This window comes from Salmo salar, chromosome ssa10 (assembly GCF_905237065.1).
Source record: "Salmo salar chromosome ssa10, Ssal_v3.1, whole genome shotgun sequence".
Classification (NCBI taxonomy): Eukaryota; Metazoa; Chordata; class Actinopteri; order Salmoniformes; family Salmonidae; genus Salmo; species Salmo salar.
Genome location: NC_059451.1, coordinates 18,808,597 through 18,834,504, shown reverse-complemented (window position 1 = coordinate 18,834,504; position 25,908 = coordinate 18,808,597). Strand labels below are relative to the sequence as shown.

At 44.9% G+C, this 25,908-nt stretch overlaps 1 long non-coding RNA gene across 1 annotated transcript; it reads right to left on the bottom strand.

The window, feature by feature from the left end:
• Positions 1–194: 194 nt before the first annotated feature.
• Positions 195–22,759, bottom strand: LOC123724388 (uncharacterized). Its single transcript, XR_006756913.1, has 3 exons — positions 22,620–22,759; positions 6,583–6,705; positions 195–1,003 (listed from the first exon to the last, which is right to left on the bottom strand). It is a non-coding gene; the product is annotated as an uncharacterized lncRNA (long non-coding RNA).
• Positions 22,760–25,908: the final 3,149 nt, after the last annotated feature.

Here is a 25,908-nt window from a genome sequence, read left to right as displayed (position 1 = left end):
TGGTCCCATCATACAGCCCTCCCAAATCGTTGCCCCCATACTCTAGGACATAGATGTGGACATCCGCTAATTTCTGGAGAGGGAACCCGCACCGTACCCCTCCGCACCGTACCCCTCCGCACCGTACCCCTCCCATACAAAACAAGGGAGGCGTCTTACATGGAAAAATAAACAATATTGCCTGGTGGGTGATAACAAAGGAGTGCTAGATAAAGGGGAAGTAATCAGGGTAATGATGGAATCCAGGTGTGCCTCATGATGGGACGCATGTGTGCGTAATGAGGGTTGTCAGGTGTGCGTAATGACTGGTGGTTAGTAGACCGGCGACGTTGAGTGCCGGAGAGGGGGAGCGGGAGTAGGTGACAGTACCTCCCCCCAACGCGCGGCTCCAACCGCAGGATGACGCCGGCCAGGAGGACAGCCCCAAGTGCGAGGAGCAGGCCGGTCCGGTAGGGAAGGTGAAATTCTTGGATGATGTGGGGATCTAGAATGTCATCCGCCAGAACTCAGCACCGCTCCTCTGGACCGTACCCCTCCCAGTCCACCAGGTACTGGAGCCGACCCCCACGACGGAGTGATCTGACGGCATAGGCACGGCTCCCCTCAATGTCCAAGGGAGGCGGAGGGGTTTTGTGGGGGACGGCATCCACCAGGGGACCAGGAACCACCGGCCTGAGGAGGGAAACATGAAAACATGGTGAGATCCGATAGTTAGTGCGGAGTTGTAATATGTAAATTACCTCGTTGACCTTCCCGGAGGACCTTGAACGGCCACACAAACCAGGGAATCAGCATCTTACAGGGCAGACGGAGCGGGAGGTTCCTGATGGAGAGGCAGACGCGATCACCAGGATGGAACACGGGAGCCTCACTGTGGTGGCGATCCGCCTATTGTTTCCGCCTGCTCTTTCTCACATGATGTGAATTGAGGGCCACGATTGGAGACGATATCCTCCGGAAGGCCATAGTGCCAGATGATCTGCTGGAACAGTGCCTCAGCGACCTGGAGAGTGGTAGGGAGACATGAGAGAGGGAAAAAATGGCAGGATTTTGACAATCTGTCCACAACAACCATAACAGTGGTGAAACCATCAGACAGGAGAAGATCATTGACAAAATCTATGTTACAGAGCTGCAGTACATGTCATGTTGATATGATTTTCAGTTTGCTTCCATATGGTTGGTTTCACATTAGTCTCCAAGGATCATCAGGAAAAAGAATCTAAAACAATTGCTGTGTGTATTTACAATCCCCTTCTCCAAACAGATTACTCATTTACCTGTCTCTTATCAATAGCCCTTATCAATTTATAAATTGATTATTTGAACATAAATTGATAATGTTCTATACACAGATCTTTACAAGAAACCCACTGATCGTAACAGTTTGTTGAAGGCGGATAGATGCCACCCGCTTCCCTTGAAAAACAGTTTGCCCAACAGCCAATTCTGTCAAATCAAAAGAATTTACAAAAAACAATCAAACTTCGACAGAAACATGGCTGAGATTCAAAGAAAATTCAATGAAAGGGGGTACAAAACATGGATGTTGAGAAAATCAAAAACAAAATCGAGATAAAAATAATAATCATTGAGTTCTCACTAAGCGCTATTCAAAATGCTCTGAACAAAAGGGAATCGTCCACAAATATTGGCACATTCTAAAATCCGATGACAGTATCGGTAATGCGTTTTCGCACCCTCCCTTGATCCTATTCTCCCGGGGCAGAAATCTCAGAGATCAATTGGTAACCTCTGATTTACCACGCTCAACGCAATGGCACTTACAAATGTTGATCCTTCAAACCCCCGCAAACAGAGAAACAGATCCCAATGAAAGGTGTTATCAAGTGCTCCACTAAGGCAGTTATTTATCTAATAACTTGTCCGTCAGGTAAAAATTATGTGGGCAAAACGAAGCGAGAACTAAAAAAAGTAAGAATCTCTGAGCACCGTATCACAATTAGGTGCAAAAACGTGACGTACGCAGTTGCTGCCCAGTTTTCGGAAGCGAACCACCCTGTTTCGTCCCTTCATTATATTGGCATAGAACACGACGTGACCTTGACAATTCTTTGTTAAAACGAGAGGTCTGCACGAATCTTTAATTTAAAGACCCTCGCTCCCTTCGCTCTCAGAGTTTGATCTGAAGCCATTCCTGTGATTATTGTGTTTTTGCTATCCATTGTAACTAATATTGTGTTTGTAGGCCTATATGATATAGCCTAATTGTATCTATGATCGTATGCTATTTATTCATGCTTTTTTATATGTACTATTGATATTTGTAAATCGACCAATGAAATCATGCCACAGCCGGCCATAATTACATACACCTGCACGAGTCCTTTGAAACCCTATATAAACTGGTGACCTGTGCTGTCAGTATACCCCAATGAAGACAGCTTGGCTGTCGAAGCGGTGGAAATAAAAGATTGCATCGGAGCTCTTAGAGTGTGACGCTTTTCCTTTTCTTTTTTAAGATGAAGTTATGTCACCAGACTCCCAGATCAATGTGTGACAATCTCTAATCCAGACCATCATACAGTATGTTCTGACCCACTGTTTACCATTGTTCCATTATGGGACGTTTCCACACAGACACTTAAATCACTGCCATAGGGACATTTATTGCACAGCATCCCAGCCAGTCAGGCAGGCGGCGGGTGGACAGGCAGGCTGTTGGGTGGGTGGGGCGGTGAGCCTTTGACCCAGTCAGTGCGCCAGTTATGCCAGAGTTCACTACCATTCTCTGGGGCTGCAGGGACTGGGACTGTGTCATGTGCATGTACAGTCACACGAACACCCAGGGGAAACTATCCTGGAACAAGGACTTGGCTGCAGCCATCTTGGCAGCCCCAGCATAGTAGTCCCTCACGACGCCAGGACAGCGGAGTCAATCACCACCTTCCGGAGACACCTGAAACCCCACCTCTTTAAGGAATACCTGGGATAGGATAAAGTAATCCTTCTAACCCCCCCCCAAAAAAAAGATCTAGATGTACTATTATAAAGTGGTTGTTCCACTGGATATCATAAGGTGAATGCACCAATTTGTAAGTCGCTCTGGAAAAGAGCGTCTGCTAAATGATGTAAATGTAATAGTGCTGGGCATGGCAGTGGAGTGACTACATTCTGAAGGGTGTAGCTGGCACAGACTGTAGCTGAGGGCCTGTGGAGGGGAAGGCAGCCAAATAGCAATAGAACCTGTGTTGATATGCCCTTAGCATTGGGTTAACTTATGGGGCAGCTAGCGCTTACGCCTGGCACACTGCCTTGACACATATGGCACCATGTGCCCTGAAGCTCTCTCCTAATCCCTGCCAGTGTGGTGCCACAGTAGCTGTGTGGTCAGGAGAAGAGAGGGCTTGGCAGTTGGCACAGAAAAGGTGGTGTGTCTTTAACGCACATGCATTACGCAGACAGGCCTGAACGTTCAACATCAAAAGCTAATTTAATGAACTCATACTGAACATACCAAATGGAATTCCAACATGTCTCCTTAATAATCTGTTTTATCCAGTCATCTGACTGAATAGCAGCATTGAACTGTTGACATTTATCTTTTATTCAATCTAACTAATCCTGAATAACATCAAACACTATTAGGATTGCTTTGATGTCTGGTTTATGTAGCAAAGCTTTTAACAGAATAATAGCCTTCTGTATTAAATAACTTGTTTGACAGACAGTCGAGATCCAAAAGCTCTAAAGTTATCAAAGGTTTTCATCAAATTCGGGGAAAAAACCCAGATAATTCCCGAAAAGGAGTTCCGATATCGATAGACAGCAGGGAAGGCCTAAATATGTTGGACAATGGTTAACCCAAATGCAAATGACCCAAAACAAGTCAGTGAGCTTTTGTCCAGATGTATCTGATATCGAGAAATACCTCCAGTTCTGGACGCAACTTCTGAGAACAAAGGTAAATAGAACGGATGCGGTTACTGAGAGACAGGGAAATCCTGATGCCTTATCTCTGGCATACTAATACTACATAATGACGGCATCTAGCATGCTAGGGTTTCAAATGTACTGCATGTTCTCTGGGTCATGAAACACAGAACAAGTCAGATGTGGCAGACTCCCTTCCCATTGAAGTAACTCACAAATGGCAGACGGAAAGGGCAGAGGTTTCTTATCTGTCCAAAAATTAAATAAATTCTCTCTCCATTCCATAAATGGAAATTTGGAGTAAAAACTTTGGAAAGTAGCATTTGGCCATTGTCCTGAACGAACAGGAACAATAAACCCCCTTACATAGACATGGATCCCATCTGGACAAGAGGAATACCTACAGTGGGGGGGAAAAGTATTTGATCCCCTGCTGATTTTGTACGTTTGCCTACTGATAAAGAAAGGATCAGTCTATAATTTTAATGGTAGGTTTATTTGAACAGTGAGAGACAGAATAACAACAAAAATATCCAGAAATATATCCATGTCAAAAATGTTATAAATTGATTTGCATTTTAATGAGGGAAATAAGTATTTGACCCCCTCTCAATCAGAAAGATGTCTGGCTCCCAGGTGTCTTTTATACAGGTAACGAGCTGGGATTAGGAGCACACTCTTAAAGGGAGTGCTCCTAATCTCAGCTTGTTACCTGTATAAAAGACACCTGTCCACAGAAGCAATCAATCAATCAGATTCCAAACTCTCCACCATGGCCAAGACCAAAGAGCTCTCCAAGGATGTCAGGGACAAGATTGTAGACCTACACAAGGCTGGAATGGGCTACAAGACCATCGCCAAGCAGCTTGTTGAGAAGGTGACAACAGTTGGTGCGATTATTCGCAAAGGAAGAAACACAAAAGAACTGTCAATATCCCTCGGCCTGGGGCTCCATGCAAGATCTCACCTCGTGGAGTTGCAATGATCATGAGAATTACACGGGATGTTCTTGTCAATGATCTCAAGGCAGCTGGGACCATAGTCACCAAGAAAACAATTGGTAACACACTACGCCGTGAAGGACTGAAATCCTGCAGCGCCCGCCAGGTCCCCCTGCTCAAGAATACATATACATGCCCGTCTGACATTTGGCAATGAACATCTGAATGATTCAGAGGACAACTGGTGAAAGTGTTGTGGTCAGATGAGACCAAAATGGAGCTCTTTGGCATCAACTCAACTCGCCATGTTTGGAGGAGGAGGAATGCTGCCTATGACCACAAGAACACCATCTCCACCGTCAAACATGGAGGTGGAAACATTATGCTGTGGGGGTGTTTTTCTGCTAAGGGGACGGGACAACTTCACCGCATCAAAGGGACAATGGACGGGGCCATGTACCGTCAAATCTTGGGTGAGAACATCCTTCCCTCAGCCAGGGCATTGAAAATGGGTCGTGGATGGGTATTCCAGCATGACAATGACCCAAAACACAAGGCCAAGGCAACAAAGGAGTGGCTCAAGAAGAAGCACATTAAGGTCCTGGAGTGGCCTAGCCAGTCTCCAGACCTTAATCCCATAGGAAATCTGTGGAGGGAGCTGAAGGTTCGAGTTGCCAAATGTCAGCCTCGAAACCTTAATGACTTGGAGAAAATCTGCAAAGAGGAGTGGGACAAAATCCCTCCTGAGATGTGTGCAAACCTGGTGGCCTACTACAAGAAACGTCTGACCTCTGTGATTGCCAACAAGGGTTTTGCCACCAAGTACTAAGTCATGTTTTGCAGATGGGTCAAATACTTATTTCCCTCATTAAAATGCAAATCATTTTATAACATTTTTGACGTGTTTTTCTGGATTTTTTTGTTGTTATTCTGTCTCTCACTGTTCAAATAAACCTACCATTAAAATTATAGACTGATCATTTCTTTGTAAGTGGGTAAATGAACAAAATCAGGAGTTTGAAGGTAGGCCTTGAAATACATCCACAGGTACACCTCCAATTGACTCAAATTACAGTCACCTGTGGGAATTATATCAATTAGCCTATCAGAAGCTTCTAAAGCCATGACATCATTTTCTGGAATTGTCCAAGCTGTTTAAAGGCACAGTCAACTTAGTGTATGTAAACTTCTGACCCACTCGGAATTATGATACAGTGAATGATAAGTGAAATAATCTGTCTGTAAACAATTGTTGGAAAAATTACTTGTGTCATAGTAGATGTCCTAACCGACTTGCCAAAACTATAGTTTGTTAACAAGAAATTTGTTGAGTGGTTGAAAACAAGTTTTAATGACACCAACCTAAGTGTATGTAAACTTCCGACTATTATTCTGACATTTCACATTCTTAAAATAAAGTGGTGATCCTAACTGACCTAAAACAGGTAATCTTTACTAGGATTAAATGTCAGGAATTGTGAAAAACTGAGTTTAAATGTTTTTGGCTAAGGTGTACTGTATATATTCTTAATTCCATTGTTTTACTTTTAGATTTGTGTGTATTTTTGTGAATTGTTAAGATACTACTGCCCTGTTGGAGCTAGGAACACAAGCAATTTCGCTACACGCGCAATAACATCTGCTAAATATGTGTGTGACCAATACATTTAGTTTTTTTAAGGCATCCAACATCATACAGACCACGTATTTGGTATTTTTTGGGTTCACATTTCTTTAGACCAATTACCTGAGCCACAACAGCTTCAACGCTCTCGAACTTCCTGTAGTAGAAGTGGTCGGCAGGGAGATAGAGCAGGCAGCTGGTTTTAGAATTGTCCGATGTTCTCTTCGACCTGGACACCGGAACTTCCTGTGGACGTCACATGAGATGGTAGTCACTAGATAGCCATGCTCAAAATGACAAAATAGGCGTCTAGTCATAACCTTTCAGCAAGAACATGAGCTATTTAGCTTTACGGCCTTGTGCATTCTCACACCACCACAAATGTATGGTTATTACCCTTTTGGGCAAAGCTAAGGTTTGTTGTTAAAATCACATTGTCCGGTAAAAAAAAGAAGGTAATACGTCTGCCACATAGACAGAGGGCCAGTCACCTGTGGGAACGTGTTTGAGGGGAGAGAACGGGTTCGGCAGGATGGAAAATTCCTCATGGAACAACATCTGCTCAATCCATTTTATAGCTAATCTCAAAATAAAGGAAATTATGTATGTTTCCAAGCATGTGGCTATAAATAACTTCACATGATGTTCTGTATATGTTCAAATCTCCCTGTGCCCATTGTTGATCAAGATATAGGGACCATAACCAAACTAGCCTCATGCCTTAGAGACAATGGCCTGCCTATAATAGATTATTCATGGAGCTGACACGCAAAGTCATACCTGCTGTTTATTTAATCAATTTACAGGGTAGCTTATAGCTCTAAACATAATATGACCTGCAATAGCTATTGTATCTGCAGATCATCTACAGAGGAAAAACAATCAAATCAATGCTAAACTCAGCAAAAAAAGAAATGTCTCCTTTTCAGGACCCTGTCTTTCAAAGATAATTCGTAAAATCCAAATAACTTCACAGATCTTCATTGTAAAGGGTTTAAACACTGTTTCACATGATTGTTCTATGAACCATAAACAATTAAAGGACATGCACCTGTGGAACGGTCGTTAAGACACTAACAGCTTACAGACGGTAGGCAATTAAGGTCGCAGATATGAAAACTTAGGACACTGAAGAGGCCTTTCTACTGACTCTGAAAAACACAAAAAGAAAGATGCCCAGGGTCCCTGCTCATCTGCGTGAACGTGCCTTAGGCATGCTGCAAGGAGGCATGAGGACTGCAGATGTGGCCAGGGCAATAAATTGCAAAGTTCGTACTGTGAGACGCCTAAGACAGCGCTACAGGGAGACAGGACGGACAGCTGATCGTCCTCGCAGTGGCAGACCACGTGTAACAACACCTGCACAGGATTGGTACATCCGAACATCACACCTGCGGGACAGGATGACAGGTTTGTGCTCGTAGGCCTGTTGTAAGGCAGGTCCTCACCAGACACCACCGGCAACAGCGTTGCCTATGGACACAAACCCACCATCGCTGGACCAGACAGGACTGGCAAAAAGTGCTCTTCACTGACGAGTCACGGGTTTGTCTCACCAGGGGTGATGGTCGGATTCGTGTTTATCGTCGAAGGAATGAGCGTTACATTAAGGCCTGTACTCTGGAGCGGGATCGATTTGGAGGTGGAGGGTCCGTCATGGTCTGGGGTGGTGTGTCACAGCATCATCAGACTGAGCTTGTTGTCATTGCAGGCAATCTCAATGCTGTGCGTTACAGGGAAGACATCCTCCTCCCTCATGTGGTACCCTTCCTGCAGGCTCAACCTGACATGACCCTCCAGCATGACAATGCCACCAGCCATACTGCTCGTTCAGGGACACATTATTCCATTTCTGTTAGTCACATATCTGAGGAACTTGTTCAGTTTATGTCTCAGTTGTTGAATCTTGTTATGTTCATAAATATATTTACACATGTTAAGTTTGCTGAAAATTAACGCTGTTGACAGTGAGAGGACGTTTCTTTTTTTGCTGAGTTTATGTGGGCACTCTTTTCTCTTATCTTTTATCTTATCTGCCATTTTATCATTCTGTCAAACACTATGCCATAGTGGTGCCAATACTAGTACCAAACACTGTGTGTGTGTGTGTGTGTGTGTGTGTGTGTGTGTGTGTGTGTGTGTGTGTGTGTGTGTGTGTGTGTGTGTGTGTGTGTGTGTGTGTGTGTGAGGTGATGTCTGGCCTACTTTATTGGGTCTGAGGCTATGGGCAAGGCGCTGCAGACGCACTGCAGACACTCTGCACCACAGAACCCGTCATGGCTGTGTCACGTCCTGACCCTTGTAAGATGTCATTTTCTATAGTAGAGTAGGTCAGGGCATGACAGGGGGTGTTTTTGGGTGGTTTTCTTGTTATCTGTTTCTATGTTGTTTTCTAGCTTTCTATTTCTATGTTGGGGTTGTTGGGATGATCTCCAATTAGAGGCAGCCGGTTCTCGTTGTCTCTAATTGGAGATCATATTTATGTAGGGGGTTTTTCCATTTGTGTTTGTGGGTTGTTATCTTTTGAGTAGTGTTTATTTCTCTCTGCGTCACGGTTTGTTGTTTTTGTTATTCAAGTTATTTGTGTATTGCAACGTTTCACGGTATAAATATGTGGAACTACAACCATGCTGCGCGTTGGTCCGATCCTTTGAACAGCCGTGACAGAACAACCCACCACAAAAGGACCAAGCAGCGCGGTAGGGATCAGCTGGAGGAATGGACTTGGGAGGAGATTTTGGATGGGAAAGGACCCTGGAGGCAGGCTGGGGAGTATCGTCGCCCGAGAGAGGAAATTGAAGCCGCAAAAAGGGAGCGACAATACTACGAGGCCCTATATCCACTAAGAGGCCAGGTTGAGAGGCAGCCCCCCCAAAAAAAATTTTTGGGGGCATACGGGAAGTTTGCCAATGTCAGAGGGGAGACCTGAGCCAACTTCCCGTGCTTACCGTGGAGAGCTGTGGAGTGAACCGGAGCCAGTCAGAGAGTCGAGCGCGGAGTTTGACGCAAGATTCTGGAGAGAGGTGCTGGCGTTAAGAGCGCTGCGGAGCGGGCATGCTGAGGAGCGAGAGGATGAACGAGCACTGGGTTATGGTGTGATGCGCACTATATCGCCCATACGCACTCACAGCCCGGTGCGCTCGGTGCAAGCTCCTCATCGGTGTCGGGCTAAGATGAGCATTCAGCCAGGAAGGAGTAGGCCTGCTCAGCATGCCTGGTCTCCAGTTCGCCTCCATAGCCCAGTACGTCCTGTGCCTCCTTCCCACACTCGCCCTGAGGTGCGTGTTACTAGTCTGGCGCCACCTATGCCAGTTCCACGCATCAGACCTCCAGTGCGCATGCCCAGTCCGGAGTGTCCTGTTCCTGCTCCCTGCACTCGTCCTGAGGTGCGTGTTACCAGTCTGGCACCACCTAGGCCAGTTCCACGCATCAGACCTCCAGTGCGCATGCCCAGTCCGGAGTGTCCTGTTCCTGCTCCCTGCACTCGTCCTGAGGTGCGTGTTACCAGTCTGGCACCACCTAGGCCAGTCCCACGCATCAGACCTCCAGTGCGCATGCCCAGTCCGGAGTGTCCTGTTCCTGCTCCCTGCACTCGTCCTGAGGTGTGGGTTACCAGTCTGGCGCCACCCGTGCCAGTCCCACGCATCAGGATTCCAGTGCACATTCCCAGTCCAGAGCCTCCAGTGACGCTCCCCAGTCCGGAGCCTCCAGCGACGCTCCCCAGTCCGGAGCCTTCAGCGGCGGTCTGCAGCCTGGAGCCTTCAGCGGCGGTCTGCAGCCCAGAGCCTTCAGCGGCGGTCTGCTGCCCAGAACCTCCAGCGGCGGTCTGCAGCCCAGCGCTTCCGGTAATGATCTACAGTCCGATTCCTCCGATAACGATCCACGGTCCGGTGTTACAGATGCGGAGGGATCTGCAGGCGGAACGGGGGTTACACCCTGAACCGGAGCCACCTCCGCTGTTGGAGGATCGGAGGGATAGTAAGGTTCTGGGTTTCGCACTAGAGCCACCATAGACATTTGTCACCCTCCCTACCCTCCCTTTGTGCTTTGTGGTTGTTTTGTTGGGTTTTTTTTGGTTGCATTCGGAGTCTGCACCTTTGGGGGGGGGGGTACTGTCATGTCCTGACCCTTGTAAGATGTCATTTTCTATATTAGAGTAGGTCAGGGTGTGACAGGGAGTGTTTTTGGGTGGTTTTCTTGTTATCTATGTTGTTTTTCTAGGTTTCTATTTCTATGTTGGGGTTGTTGGGATGATCTCCAATTAGAGGCAGCTGGTTCTCATTGTCTCTAATTGGAGATCATATTTATGTAGGGGGTTTTTCCATTTGTGTTTGTGGGTTGTTATCTTTTGAGTAGTGTTTATTTCTCTCTGCGTCACAGTTTGTTGTTTTTGTTATTGTAGTTATTTGTGTATTGCAACATTTCACGGTATAAATATGTGGAACTACAACCATGCCGCACTTTGGTCCGATCCTTTGAACAGCCGTGACAGGCTGCTTCCATTGGGAGGAGAATTTACGTGGATTTTTATCCCTGCTCTGCTGATGAGTATTTTTCTCTGCTCATACAGGAGTAGTAAAAAAAAGCCTAGTGCACTAATTTGGTAAAAAAAAAATTAAAAAATTCTTTAAAAATATATATCTTACTGTATGAACACATGCACAACTACACAGTTAAACATTTAAAGAAATGTACATCCAAAACCAAATGTGCAAGACATATTCAGCCTCTTGAAGTTTTCACAAAAAATTCATGCTTCTGCCTTAATTCACCACGGTTCTTCAGGATTTCAAATACAAATGTATTTATTTTTTATTTAACCTTTATTTAACTAGGCAAGTCAGTTAAGAACAAATTATTATTTACAATGATGGCCTACCAAAAGGCAAAAGGTCTCCTGTGGTGACTGGGGCCTGGGATTAAAAACAATACAAAATACAAAATAAATATAGGACAAAACACACATCAGAACAAGACAACACAACACTACATAAAGAGAGACCTAAGACAACAACATAGCAAGGCAGCAACACATGACAAGACAGCATGGTAGCAACACAACATAACAACAACATGGTAGCAACACAACATGGTAGCAGCACAAAACATGGTACAAACATTATTGGGCACAGTCAACAGCACAAAGGTCAAGAAGGACCTTTAACAGAATGTGACTGGCAGAACAGGTGTTGTATGTGGAGGATGAGGGCTGCAGTAGATATCTCAGATAGGGTGGAGTGAGGCCTAAGAGGGTTTTATAAATAAGCATCAAACACAAACACATTGACTTTCTAATTTGCATATACTTGTAAATGTTTATTTTTAACACAAACCAACCCTAGTGACTAAATTCGTAATAGTTATCATGATTGTACACTGATGTTTTCCCGTAAAAGCAAAGACTCTTTCCAACAAATGCAGCAATCTGAATTCCCATCAAACAGTCATTGCAGTAGGCCAAAGGTAAGGGGCCTTGTACTATGTTCTACTCCTCCATTTGAGCGTAGGAGGTGGTCACATGATTGTGGATAATCCACCAGCATTGGCCCTAATATGGCGTTGTGTAAAATCAACACACTGATGACCGGCACACCCACTAGTCTAGGTTAATGGAGGCTGGATTGCTGAAATATAAGCCATGTCCGGAGAAGGTTAATGACTCACTCACTGCATGTGTTGGCGTGGGTGGACACCTGAAACATCAAACAGCATTTCCTCTCTGGCAGGAAGCAGTGAACATGTGTTTGTAGTGTTGAAATACGAGTTGCACAGCTACTTTTTATCAATAAAAAGTAAGGATGCATACAGATAACTGCCAAAATAAAGGAAACATCAACATAGTGTCAAATCAAATCAAGGTAGGGGTAAAGTGACTATGCATTGATAATAAGCAGCTAGTAGCAGCAGTGTAAAAACAAAGAAAGGGGGGTTGTCAATGTAAATAGTCCAAGTGGCCATTTGATTAATTGTTCAGCAGTCTTATTGCTTGGGTCTTTGACAATTCTTTGGACCTTCCTCTGACACTGCCTAGTATAGAGGTCCTGGATGGCAGGAAGCTTGACCCCAGTGATGTACTGGGCTGTACACACTACCCTCTGTAGCGATTTACGGTCAGATGTTGAGCAGTTACCATACCATCTGGGGACCCATGCCAAATATTTTCAGTCTCCTGAGGGGGAAAAGGTGTTGTCGTGCCCTCTTCACAACTGTCTTGATGTGTTTGGACCATGATACATGATAGTTTGTTGATGATGTGGACACCAAGGAACTTGAAACTCTCGACCCGTTCTACTACAGCCCTGTTGATGTGAATGGGGGCATGTTCGTCCCTCCTTTTCCTATAGTCCACGATCAGCTCCTTTGTCTTGCTCACGTTGAGTGAGAGGTTGTTATCCTGGCACCACATGGCCAGGTCTTTGACCTCCTCCATATAGGCTGTCTCATCGTTGTCGGTGATCAGTGTTGTGTCGTCAGCAAACTTAATGATGGTGTTGGAGTTGTGCTTGGCCATGCAGTCGTGAGTGAACAGGAAGTACTGGAGGGGACTAAGAACGCACCTCTGAGGGGCCTCCGTGTTGAGGATCAGCGTGTCAGATGTGTTGTTGCCTACCCTTACCACCTGGGGTCGGCCTATCCGGAAGTCCAGGATCCAGTAGCAGAGGGAGGTGTTTAGTCCCAGGGTCCTTGGCTTAGTGATGAGCACTATGGTTGTGAACGCTGAGCTGTAGACAATGAACAGCATTCTCACATAGTTATTCCTTTTGTCCAGATGTGAGGGCTACGGGGCGGTAGACATTTAGGCAGGTTACCTTTGCTTTCTTGGGCACAGGGACTATGCTGGTTTGCTTGAAACATGTAGGTATTACAGACTCGGTCAGGGAGAGGTTGTAAATGTCAGTGAAGACACTTGCCAGTTGGTCCACGCATGATCTGAGTACACATCCTGGTAATCAGTCTGGCCTCGCGGCCTTGTGAATGTTGACCTATTTAAAGGTCTTACTCACATCGGTTATGGAGAGCGTGATCACACAGTTTTCCGGAACAGCTGGTGCTCTCATGCATGCTTCAATGTTGCTTCCCTCGAAGCAAGCATGAAAGGTATTTCACTCGTCTGGTAGGCTCGCGTCACTGGGCAGCTCGCGGCTGGGTTTCCCTTTGTAGTCCGCAATAGTTTGCAAGCCCTGCCACATCTGACAAGCGTAAGAGTGTAGTAGGATTCAATCTTAGTCCTGTATTGATACTTTTCCTGTTTGATGGTTCATCTAAGGGCATAGCAGGATTTCTTATAAGCATCCAGATTAGTGTCCCGCTCCTTGAAAGCGGCAGCTCTAAACGTTAGCTCGGTGCGGATGTGGCCTCTAATACATGGCTTCTGGTGGGATATGTACGTACGGTCACGGTGGGGACGACGTCATCGATGCACTTACTGATGAAGCTGGTGACTGAGGTGGTATACTCCTCAATGCCATTGGATGAATCCCGGAACATGTTCCAGTCTGTGCTAGCAAAACAGTCCTGTAGCGTAGCATCCGCGTCATCTGACCACATCGTATTGAGCGAGTCACTGGTACTTCCTGCTTTAGTTTTTGCTCGTAAGCAGGAATCAGGAGGATAGAATTATGGTCAGATTTGCCAAATTGAGGGTGAAGGAGAGCTTTGTATGCGTCTCTGTGCGTCTCTGTGTGTGGAGTTAAGGTGGTCTAGAGTTTTTTTCCCTCTGATTGCACATGTGACATGCTGGTAGAAATGTGGTAAAGCGGATTTAAGTTTGCCTGCATAAAAGTCCCTGGTCACGAGGAGCGCCGCTTCTGGATGAGCATTTTCTTGTTTGCTTCTGGCCTTATACAGCTCGTTAAGTGCGGCCTTAGTGCCAGCATCAGGTTTGTGGTGGTAAATAGACAGCTACGAAAAATATAGATGAAAACTCTCTTGGTAGATAGTGTGGTCTACAGTTAATCATGAGGTACTCTACCTCAGGCGAGCATTACCTCGAGGCCTCCTAAATATTAGACATTGCATACCAGCTGTTATTGACAAATATACACACACCAACACCCCTCGTCTTACCAGACGTAGCTGTTCTGTCCTGCTGATGCACGGTAAACCCAGTCAGTTGTATATTATCTGTATTGTCGTTCAGCCACGACTCTGTGAAACATAAGATATTACAAGTTTTTAATGTCCCATTGGTAGGATAGTCTCGAACTGAGATAATCCTGTTTGGCCAATAGAACAGATGGTAGAGCCGGGTTACACACTCGCCGACGAATTCTCACAAGGCACCCTGATCTCTGCCCCCTGTATTTCCGTCTTTTCCTCCAGCGAATTACGGGGATTTGGGCCTGGTCTCGGAGAAGCAGTATATCCTTCGCATCGGACTCATTAAAGAAAAAATCTTTGTCCAGTGATCGCTGTTCTGATATCCAGAAGCTTTTTCGGTCATAAGAGACGGTAGCAGCAACATTATGTACAAAATAAGTTACAAACAACGCAAAAAAATATCTATAAAAATAGCACAGTTGTTTAGGAGCCCATAAAACGGCAGCAATCCCCTCCGGTGCCATTATAATAGGTCGTTAGGCCACCACACGCCAGAACAGCTTCAATGCACCTTGGTATAGATTCAACAAGTGTCTGGAACTCTATTGAAGGGACGTGACACCTTTATTCTAAGCTGACATATGGAATTGTTTTAAGATGGTCATACTGTGGATCATTTAGCTATTTGTTTTGCATTTCAGGACCCCTTTAGGTATAATATATATATATTTGACAAAATATTGAATTTGGCCTTTACTGCAATAGCCCAGCAAAAACACATAGAATAACACATCCATAAATGGCAAAAAAGACAGTAAAAAAAATCATAAGAAAGAAGGTTTTGAAGTGTCTGAAATATAAGAAAACTCAGTAAATATGTTTTATTTTTTGTACACATACAGTATTTAACCCCTTTTTTGGGGAGGCACAAAACTACCTTCATACTTCCATGCATATTTTAAAACCGGTACCGGTTACCTTCAGACGATTCCTGTGACACTTATGGGGGTTGGAGAGCAAAATGGAGACCCCCATCGTGTTCGTGAGATTCTCCCCTTTTTAGTCAAAATAGTTTGTAGGTCAAACGGTTTGTACGCTACAGACGTTTTTGGTGAGAAGACCGATTTTCGGGATGTCCTCTTCACAACTGTCTTGGTGTGTTTGGACCATGATCGTTTGTTGGTGATGTGGACACCAAGGAACCTCTCAAGCTCTGTCAGGTTGGATAGGGAGCGTTGCTGCATAGCTATTTTCAGGTCTCTCCAGAGATGTTCGATCGGGTTCAAGTCCGGGCTCTGGCTGGACCACTCAAGGACATTCAGAGACTTGTCCCGAACCCACTCCTGCATTGTCTTGCCTGTGTGCTTAGGGTCGTTGTCCTGTTGGAAGGTAAACCTTCGCCCCCAGTCTGTGGTCCTGAGCGCTCTGGAAACGGTTTTCATCAAGGATCTCTCTGTACTTAGCTCCGTTCATCTTTGCCTCGATCCTGAATAGTCTCCCAGTCCCTGCCGCTGAAAAACATCCCCACAGCATGATGCTGCCACCACCATGCTTCACCGTAGGGATGGTGCCAGGTTTTCTCCAGACGTGATGCTTGGCATTCAGGCCAAAGAGTTTCATCTCAGTTTCATCAGACCAGAGAATCTTGTTTCTTATGGTCTGAGAGTTTTTTGGCAAACCCCAAGCGGGCTGCCTTTTACTGAGGAGTGGCTTCCGTCTGGCCACTCTACCATAAATGCCTGATTGGTGGAGTGCTGCAGAGATGAGTGTCCTTCTGGAAGGTTCTCCCATCTGTCAGAGTGGCCATCGGGTTTTTGGTCACCTCCCTGACCAAGGCTCTTCTCCCCCAATTGCTCAGTTCGGCCAGGTGGGAAGCTCTAGGAAGAGCCTTGCTGGTTCCAAACCTCTTCCATTAAAGAATGATGGAAGCCACTGTGTTCTTGGGAACCTTCAATGCTGCAGAAATGTTTTGGTACCCTTCCCCAGATCTGTGCCTCGACACAATCCTGTCTCGGAGCTCTACGGACAATTCCCTCTACCTCATGGCTTGGTTTTTGCTCTGACATACACTGTCAACTGTGGGACCTTATATAGACAGGTGTGTGCCTTTCCAGATCATGTCCAATCAATTGAATTTACCACAGGTGGACACCAATCAAGTTGTAGAAACATCTCAAGGATGATCAATGGAAACAGGATGCACCTGAGCTCAATTTCAAGTCTCACAGCAAAGGGTCTGAATAATTATGTAAAAAGGTATTTCTGTTTGTTATTTTTAACACATTTCAAAAATGTTGTCGTTATGGGGGTATCGTGTGTAGTTTGCTGAGGATTTTTATTTATTTCATCCATTTTGGATTAAGGCTGTAACGTAACAAAATGTGGAAAAAGTCAAGAGGTCTGAATACTTTCCAAAGGCACTGTACATCTGTATGGCATTATTGTATGACAATAATCACTTAAACATGTGATTTCCTGGATTTCTGCCATGTTATTAATTGGCGACCCAGATTGGAGGGCTGACAGAGGAAGACCTGATTGTTGAACCGTGGAGGACTGAGAAAATACTACTGTCAGGTTGCCAGCTGGGCGACCTGTCGCTCCATCAAACACTCGTGATTGGGTCACACCGTTCTGCTGAGGCACCTATGGCCAATGAGAGTTGTTGGCTCTATAGATGGCATGGGTGGGGATGTTGGACTGGGGAGAGGGGGAGGGGGTTAAATGCCGGGCGTTGACCCATTGACAGAATTATTTCCAGACATCTGCCATAGCTCCCTGAGCCTCAGAGATGAAGAGTTGGGCTCTCTCTCAACTATGCATGCGTGGGGAGACAAAAATAAGCAAACGGTCTAGAAGTTTCTGGACAGTGCAGCCAAACTCTTAAAAAAAGGCATAGTTCTTTGCCAACTTAAAAAACTAAACTCAATCTGTCTCACTGCAGTAGAGAAATATCCCATACATAGTTTAAACAGCCTATTACACAGCCTATTGTAATGTGCACGTTTGAAACGTACTACATCCATCATAAAAACCATAGGTGGATTTCCTGTTCGGATTACCTGAAGATCAAACCAATTCAGGACTAAAAGTGTATTCCATAAAACGTCCACTGAGACGCTGCCATACTCAGCCACAGAGTAGATCAGAACCCCTAGTTACCAGATATATTTTTTGGAGTTAATGGCCACATGAATACTCTGAATGTGCTCATTTAAAAGTTATGTCAAAGTAACAGAGTAATTTGCTAAAAGTAGCCACCCTTAGACGTCATCCATGGTGGGCTTAAAATCATGTCATCAACCCGGGCCAGGAGAAGACCTTGTGGGGGTGTTGCAAGCGTGGTCACAGGGGGTATTTCCCAACACAGATTAGTTCACGAAATCCTCCATGAAGGGACTGAAATCAGTCTTCGATGCTGGATGAAATTCAACAGCTGGACCTTTACAACACACATTTTAGTAATTTAGGAGACACTCTTATCCAGAGTGACTTCATACATTTTTCATACTTTTTTTATTTTGTTCATACTAGTCCCCCATGGGAGTGAACACACAACCCTGGTGTCGCAAATGCCATGCTCTACCAACTGAGCTACACGGGACTGCAATACGAACAATGTGTGAAAGCACTGTGTGAGGGCTGTCCATCTTTTGAATCGATCTTTAAGCAAAAATGATTTCACACATCTGGAATACATATGCTTCACTGTTGTTTTTGTTTTGTTGTTCACCTACAAGCAGAACTAGAGACTTTGTCAATCTGCTTGCTTGCAGGATGTTGGCGGGGAAGTCAAGGTATGTTTTCATGAGTGAGCCTCTTAACTAATGATACCCAGAGCGGAAGGAGAGCTGGCAGGCTGAATGACAGAGCCCCAGCGAGCATGACAAATGCTCAAAGGTTATCCCTCTCTCACACCAAGGTGGTGTGACTTCAAAAGAGAGATCACGTGACCAGGGGTTTACCATGGAGAGCTCACACACAGACACAGTCGGACACTCCTCTCTCTGATATTGTTTAAATGTGGGTTGTCTGCCAGGACTCTACACAGCATGGGGACCTGTCAGTACTAGCCTGCTCCCACGGCTCTATCTCCTCCCTGAACACAAACACACAGACGCACGTGCACACACACACACACTTCAAAAGACTACTCTTATCAAAGCCATTGGAGATAACCTCAATGCTTTATAACCCCATGGGTGGTAAAACTTCTTCCACGGTGCCTTCATAATATTGTTATGAGCTTGGTCTTCATGGAGTAAATTTATGCCACACACCTCATGTACCATGACTTCCTGAGTGGTGCAGCGGTCTAAGGCACTGCATCTCAGTGCTAGAGGTGTCACTACAAACCCAGGTTTGATTCCAGGCTGTATGACAGCTGGCCGTGATTGGGTGTCCCATAGGGCTGTGCACAATTGGCCCAGTGTCGTCCGGGTTAGGGTTTGGCTGGGGTAGGCTGTCATTGTAAATAACAGTTTGTTCTTAACTGACTTGCCTAGTTGGCTAAATAAATAAAAAGTCCTAATAATTAGTCAGACAAGTCTGTTGATAAAAGTAATGTTAGTAAGATGTTAAACAGACAGTCTGTCTGTCTGGAGGGCTGTTCCTAAAGGCCTATTTACAAACAAACCTAGGCTGTCCCATGTCTGGGGACCAGATGACAACCACAGGAAGTTAGTGTAGTACAAAAGAGCTACATTACCTCATGCCCACATGCACTGATTGTACTGATATAACACATCGGTCTCCATCAGTTCTGGTGTTTCAATTAAATATTGCCTACTGTAACTTCCTTATACTTGGTTTCTCAAACGATTGCGTCGCCTGGTTCACCAACTACTTCTCTGACTGAGTTCAGTGTGTCAAATCGGAGGGCCTGCTGTCCGGACCTCTGGCAGTCTCTATGGGGGTACCACAGGGTTCAATTCTTGGGCCAACTCTTTTCTCTGTATACATCAATGATGTCGCTCTTGCTGCTGGTGAATCTCTGATCCACCTCTACGCAGACGACACCATTCTGTATACTTCTGGCCCTTCTTTGGACACTGTGTTAACAACCCTCCAGACGAGCTTCAATGCCATTCAACTCTCCTTCCGTGGCCTCCAACTGCTCCTAAACACAAGTAAAACTAAATGCATGCTCTTCAACCGATCGCTGCCTGCACCTGCCCGCCTGTCCAGCATCACTTCTCTGGACGGTTCTAACTTAGAATTTGTGGACAACTACAAATACCTAGGTGTCTGGTTAGACTGTAAACTCTCCTTCCGGACTCACATCAATCATCTCCAATCCAAAGTTAAATCTAGAATTGGCTTCCTATTTCGCAACAAAGCATCCTTCACTCATGCTGCCAAACATACCCTCGTAAAACTGCCCATCCTACCAATCCTCGACTTCGGCGATGTCATTTACAAAATAGCCTCCAATACCCTACTCAACAAGCTGGATGCAGTCTATCACAGTGCCATCCGTTTTGTCACCAAAGCCCCATATACTACCCACCACTGCGACCTGTACGCTCTCGTTGGCTGGCCTTCACTTCATAATCGTCGCCAAACACATTGGCTCCAGGTCATCTACAAGACCCTGCTAGGTAAAGTCCCCCCTTATCTCCGCTCACTGGTCACCATAGCAGCACCCACCTGTAGCACCCGCTCCAGCAGGTATATCTCTCTGGTCACCCCTAAAGCCAACTCCTCCTTTGGTCGTCTCTCCTTCCAGTTCTCTGCTGCCAATGACTGGAACAAACTACAAAAATCTCTGAAACTGGAAACACTTATCTCTCTCACTAGCTTTAAGCACCAGCTATCAGAGCAGCTCCCAGATCACTGCACCTGTACATAGCCCATCTATAATTTAGCCCAAACTACTACCTCTTCCCCTACTGTATTTATTTATTTTATTTATTTTGCTCCTTTGCACCATATTATTTCTATTTGAACTTTGAACTTTCTTCAAACTACAAATCTACCATTCCAGTGTTTTACTTGCTATACTTAATTTACTTTGCCACCATGGCCTTTTTTGCCTTTACCTCCCTTATCTCACATCATTTGCTCACATTGAATATAGTCTTATATTTTTCTACTGCATCATTGATTGTACGTTGTTTTACTCCATGTGTAACTCTGTGTTTTTGTATGTTGTCGAACTGCTTTGCTTTATCTTGGCCAGGTCGCAATTGTAAATGAGAACTTGTTCTCAACTTGCCTACCTGGTTAAATAAAGGTGAAATAAATAAAAATAAATAAAACAATACTGTATTTTGGCATGTGTATAAAAGTACAGGACACTGCTTACAAGCAACATCAACAAAACGCAAAAAATTATTTGCTACAGTTGTTTATTGGGGGATACAAAAAGCTTGAGAAACCAGTGGGTTGTGCTTTGTGTGTGTAATATAGTTTTAGGGAGCTAACCTCTTTCCTGGAATTGATCTTACACTGAAACACACACAAGCACATGTTAAATAGGATGACGGCTCTTTCCAATGAGTGCCATCTGGCCAAACCTCTCTAGTAAGGCCCTCTCAGAGGCCTACCCAGCTCAAAGGGTTCCCAGGCTTGGGAGGAAGGTCACCTGACACTGCTCCTCCTCCTCCCTTACATCATCTTAGATTTTAATTTTCTTTGGCTGGAGCTCTGAGTGAGTCTCCACCTCCTCCCACCCCCCAGAGCTCCATAAGAGGACTCTGTTAACCCGTTACCCCCTGTCTGCTCTGAACAGCACAGGGCATGACTGGATCAGTGACCCACAGTAACCCCAGCCCACAGCCTGCTGGTTTAAAACTGGGTTAGGATAAAAGGAGAGATAGGGAACAATAGACAGCCATTAGTCTGGCCCTCGTGCAGGATCCTCTCTGTTTTCATCAATGCCATGGTCTGCTCTGGTCTGGTAAGGAGGTGTCAGGCCATGGTCTGCTCTGGTCTGGTAAGGAGGTGTCAGGCCATGGTCTGCTCTGGTCTGGTAAGGAGGTGTCAGGCCATGGTCTGCTCTGGTCTGGTAAGGAGGTGTCAGGCCATGGTCTGCTCTTGTCTGGTAAGGAGGTGTCAGGCCATGGTCTGCTCTGGTCTGGTAAGGAGGTGTCAGGCCATGGTCTGCTCTGGTCTGGTAAGGAGGTGTCAGGCCATGGTCTGCTCTTGTCTGGTAAGGAGGTGTCAGGCCATGGTCTGCTCTGGTCTGGTAAGGAGGTGTCAGGCCATGGTCTGCTCTTTTCTGGTAAGGAGGTGTCAGGCCATGGTCTGCTCTGGTCTGGTAAGGAGGTGTCAGGCCATGGTCTGCTCTGGTCTGGTAAGGAGGTGTCAGGCCATGGTCTGCTCTGGTCTGGTAAGGAGGTGTCAGGCCATGGTCTGCTCTGGTCTGGTAAGGAGGTGTCAGGCCATGGTCTGCTCTGGTCTGGTAAGGAGGTGTCAGGCCATAGTCTGCTCTGGTCTGGTAAGGAGGTGTCAGGCCATGGTCTGCTCTGGTCTGGTAAGGAGGTGTCAGGCCATGGTCTGCTCTGGTCTGGTAAGGAGGTGTCAGGCCATGGTCTGCTCTGGTCTGGTAAGGTGGTGTCAGGCCATGGTCTGCTCTGGTCTGGTAAGGAGGTGTCAGGCCATGGTCTGCTCTGGTCTGGTAAGGAGGTGTCAGGCCATGGTCTGCTCTGGTCTGGTAAGGAGGTGTCAGGCCATGGTCTGCTCTGGTCTGGTAAGGTGGTGTCAGGCCATGGTCTGCTCTGGTCTGGTAAATGTAAATGTAATAAAAATGTAATAAAAATGTATGCACTCTTCTGTAAGTCGCTCTGGATAAGAGCGTCTGCTAAATGATGTAAATGTAAAATGTAAATGTAAGGAGGTGTCAGGCCATGGCATTGAGCGTTAGTCCATTTCATCTGACCATGATGTCATAAAATATGTCAGCTTGACCTTTGGTAGATGAGGTCATGGTCTGATTATAGGTTTATATTAATTTCCTCATTCCAAAAATGAGGAAGGGTGTATACATACCCATGTGACACAATGGCAGATATATTTTGAGAATCGTTTGTAATACACCATATCATTTTGAGGGAGCAATATAGCAATTGATATACATTTAAGAAGAATACTCATTAGATGTTCAACAATCCTCTTACCTATGTCATCCTCATGGTAGATGATTGAGTGGTGTTGTGAGGGCTGGCTGGTGTATCTGTGGATGGGCTCTACATGATATGCCCCATTGGCTGTAAGGACGGAACCCTCAAACTGGCCCTGGATGACAGAGCCGTGGCAGGAGGAACCCCTCTCATCTGGTAAGAGACAGACAGGTGGGAGTTAGTGAGAGATGGAGTGAGGAGAGAGATAGAGAAAGGCAGGCAGATTGTATTTTTGAGGGGAGGCTGGCTACACTACGTTGGATTATGATGCCACGAGACCCTGAAATGTCATACCTTCAAGTTCTTCAGAATAAAGATGGAAGAGATCCGCTGTACTGGATCTGTTTTCAAAGAGCAAAATCAAGCAAAACACAGCTTTAACATCGCATGAAGGCCTTCGCATCAATGTCCCACTGGGCACACACTGGTTTAATCACTGTTGTATCCATGTCATTTCAATGAAATTAAGTTGAACTAATGTGGAATAGATGTTGAATTGAGGTCTGTGCCCAGTGGGGAAGGCCTATTTGTTTGTTGGTCAAAGCATACATCAGAGGACAAGCTAAGGCAGATCTCCTGTCTTAACTGACAGTTCCAAGCTAATGGGAGGCCAATGAATGGGAACAACGGCGCAAGATCCCCCTGCATCGCGTGACGAGTCAAACCTCAACACTAAGCTAACAACGGTGTCAAGTATCACACAGGACTAAATAAAAGTAATTCTACCTGCATTGGGTCCACCAGAATAGATAAGCAATATCAGAAGGCAGTATTTGGGTGTATTCATCATGTCTGTCTCACTGTGGAATGTGACTAGATAGCTGCTCATGCCAGGACAAACAGTATGTATATATTGTTATTGATATTTTTCTTATTCTTTTTATTGTTTTATTTCACTTAGTCCTGCATGTTGGAGCTGGGAGCTCTGAATCTGAAGATCTAGGATTGTACCCAATCCCAATTTTAACTCGTCTCACCTCTCTCGCTTTATCTCTCTCTCCCCCACAACCCACACACAATACAGTTTTTCCATTATTGTTGTAATGATTCTCTTATTTGGTTACATATATGTTAACTTCTTGTTACTTCTGTTTTCAATTATGTTGTTAATTCATTTTTAATGTTGTTACCAATTTGAATAAACATATTCTATGTATAAATGTATTGTTTTTCTTACATTTAGATATCAGGTAGAATTTCACTGTAAATTTACCGTATTATCCTGGCACCAGAGTTGCCAGCTTAATACTGTAATGTTGCATTACAATACTGTTTTCCTTACTGTAAGAAATGACAGCATTTTACAGCAAGGATGCTGTGAAATAGCACTGTAAAACATATTACAGCATATTACATATTACAGCATCACTACAGTATTAAGCTGGCAACTGTGATGCCAGTATAATGCTGTAAATTTACAGGGGAATTCTACCTGAAATCTAAATGGAGTGATGAATCACTCTTCACTATCTGGCAGTCCGAAGGACAAATCTGGGTTTGGCAGATGCCAGGAGAACGCTACCTGCCCGAATGCATTGTGCCAACTGTAAAGTTTGGTGGAGGAGGAATAATGGTCTGGGGCTGTTTTTCATGGTTCGGGTTAGGTCCCTTAGTTCCGGTGTAGGGAAATCTTAACGCTACAACATACAATGATATTCTAGATGATTCTGTGCTTCCAACTTTGTGGGGAAGGCCCTTTTATTTAATTAAATTTTTTAAGGGGTGGATCAGCTTTAATATTGCGGATAGATATTTGCTTCCATCAATGTAATGGTCTGCATCATTTCCAACCCCCCATGTATTTTGGGGGTAAATATATATATCTATATACAGTACATACATACACATACCCATATACATATACAGTTGAAGTCAGAAGTTTACATACACTTTGGTTGGAGTCATTAAAACTCGTTTTTCAACCACTCCACACATTTCTTGTTAACAAACTATAGTTTTGGCAAGTCGGTTAGGACATCTACTTTGTGCATGACACAAGTCATTTTTCCAACAATTGTTTACAGACAGATTATTTCACTTATAACTCACTGTATCACTATTCCAGTGGGTCAGAAGTTTACATACACTAAGTTGACTGTGCCTTTAAACAGCTTGGGAAATTCTAGAAAATGATGTGATAGCTTTAGAAGCTTCTGATAGGTTAATTGATATCATTTGAGTCAATTGGAGGTGTACCTGTGGATGTATTTCAAGGCCTACCTTCAAACTCAGTGCCTTTTTGCTTGACATCATGGGAAAATCAAAATAAATCAGCAATTTCCAAACGCCTGAAGGTACCACGTTCATCTGTACAAACAATAGTACGCAAGTATAAACACCATGGGACCACGCAGCCGTCATAGCGCTCAGGAAGGAGACGCGTTCTGTCTCCTAGAGATGAACGTACTTTTGTGCGAAAAGTGCAAATCAATCCCAGAACAACAGCAAAGGACCTTGTGAAGATGCTGGAGGAAACAGGTACAAAAGTATCTATATCCACAGTAAAAAGAGTCCTATATCGACATAACCTGAAAGGCCGCTCAGCAAGGAAGAAGCGACTGCTCCAAAACCGCCATAAAAAAGACAGACTACGGTTTGCAACTGCACATGGGGACAAAGATCCTACTTTTTGGAGACATGTCCTCTGGTCTGATGAAACAAAATAGAACTGTTTGGCCATAATGACCATCGTTATGTTAGGAGGAAAAGGGGGAGGCTTGCAAGCCGAAGAACACCATCCGAACCGTGAAGCACGGGGGTGGCAGCATCATGTTGTGGGGGGGCTTTGCTGCAGGAGGGACTGGTGCACTTCACAAAATAGATGGATCATGAGGTAGGAAAATTATGCGGATATATTGAAGCAACATCTCAAGACATCAGTCAGGAAGTTAAAGCTTGGTCGCAAATGGGTCTTCCAAATGGACAATGACCCCAAGAATACTTCCAAAGTTGTGGCAAAATGGCTTAAGGACAACAAAGTCAAGGTATTGGAGTGGCCATCACAAAGCCCTGACCTCAATCCTATAGAAAATGTGTGGCCAGAACTGAAAAGGCGTGTGCGAGCAAGGAGGCCTACAAACCTGACTCAGTTACACCGGCTCTGTCAGGCGGAATGGGACAAAATTCACCCAACTTATTGTGGGAAGCTTGTGGAAGGCTACCCAAAACGTTTGACCCAAGTTAAACAATTTTAAGACAATGCTACCAAATACTAATTGTGTGTATGTAAACTTCTGACCCACTGGGAATGTGATGAAATAAATAAAAGCTGAAATAAATCATTCTC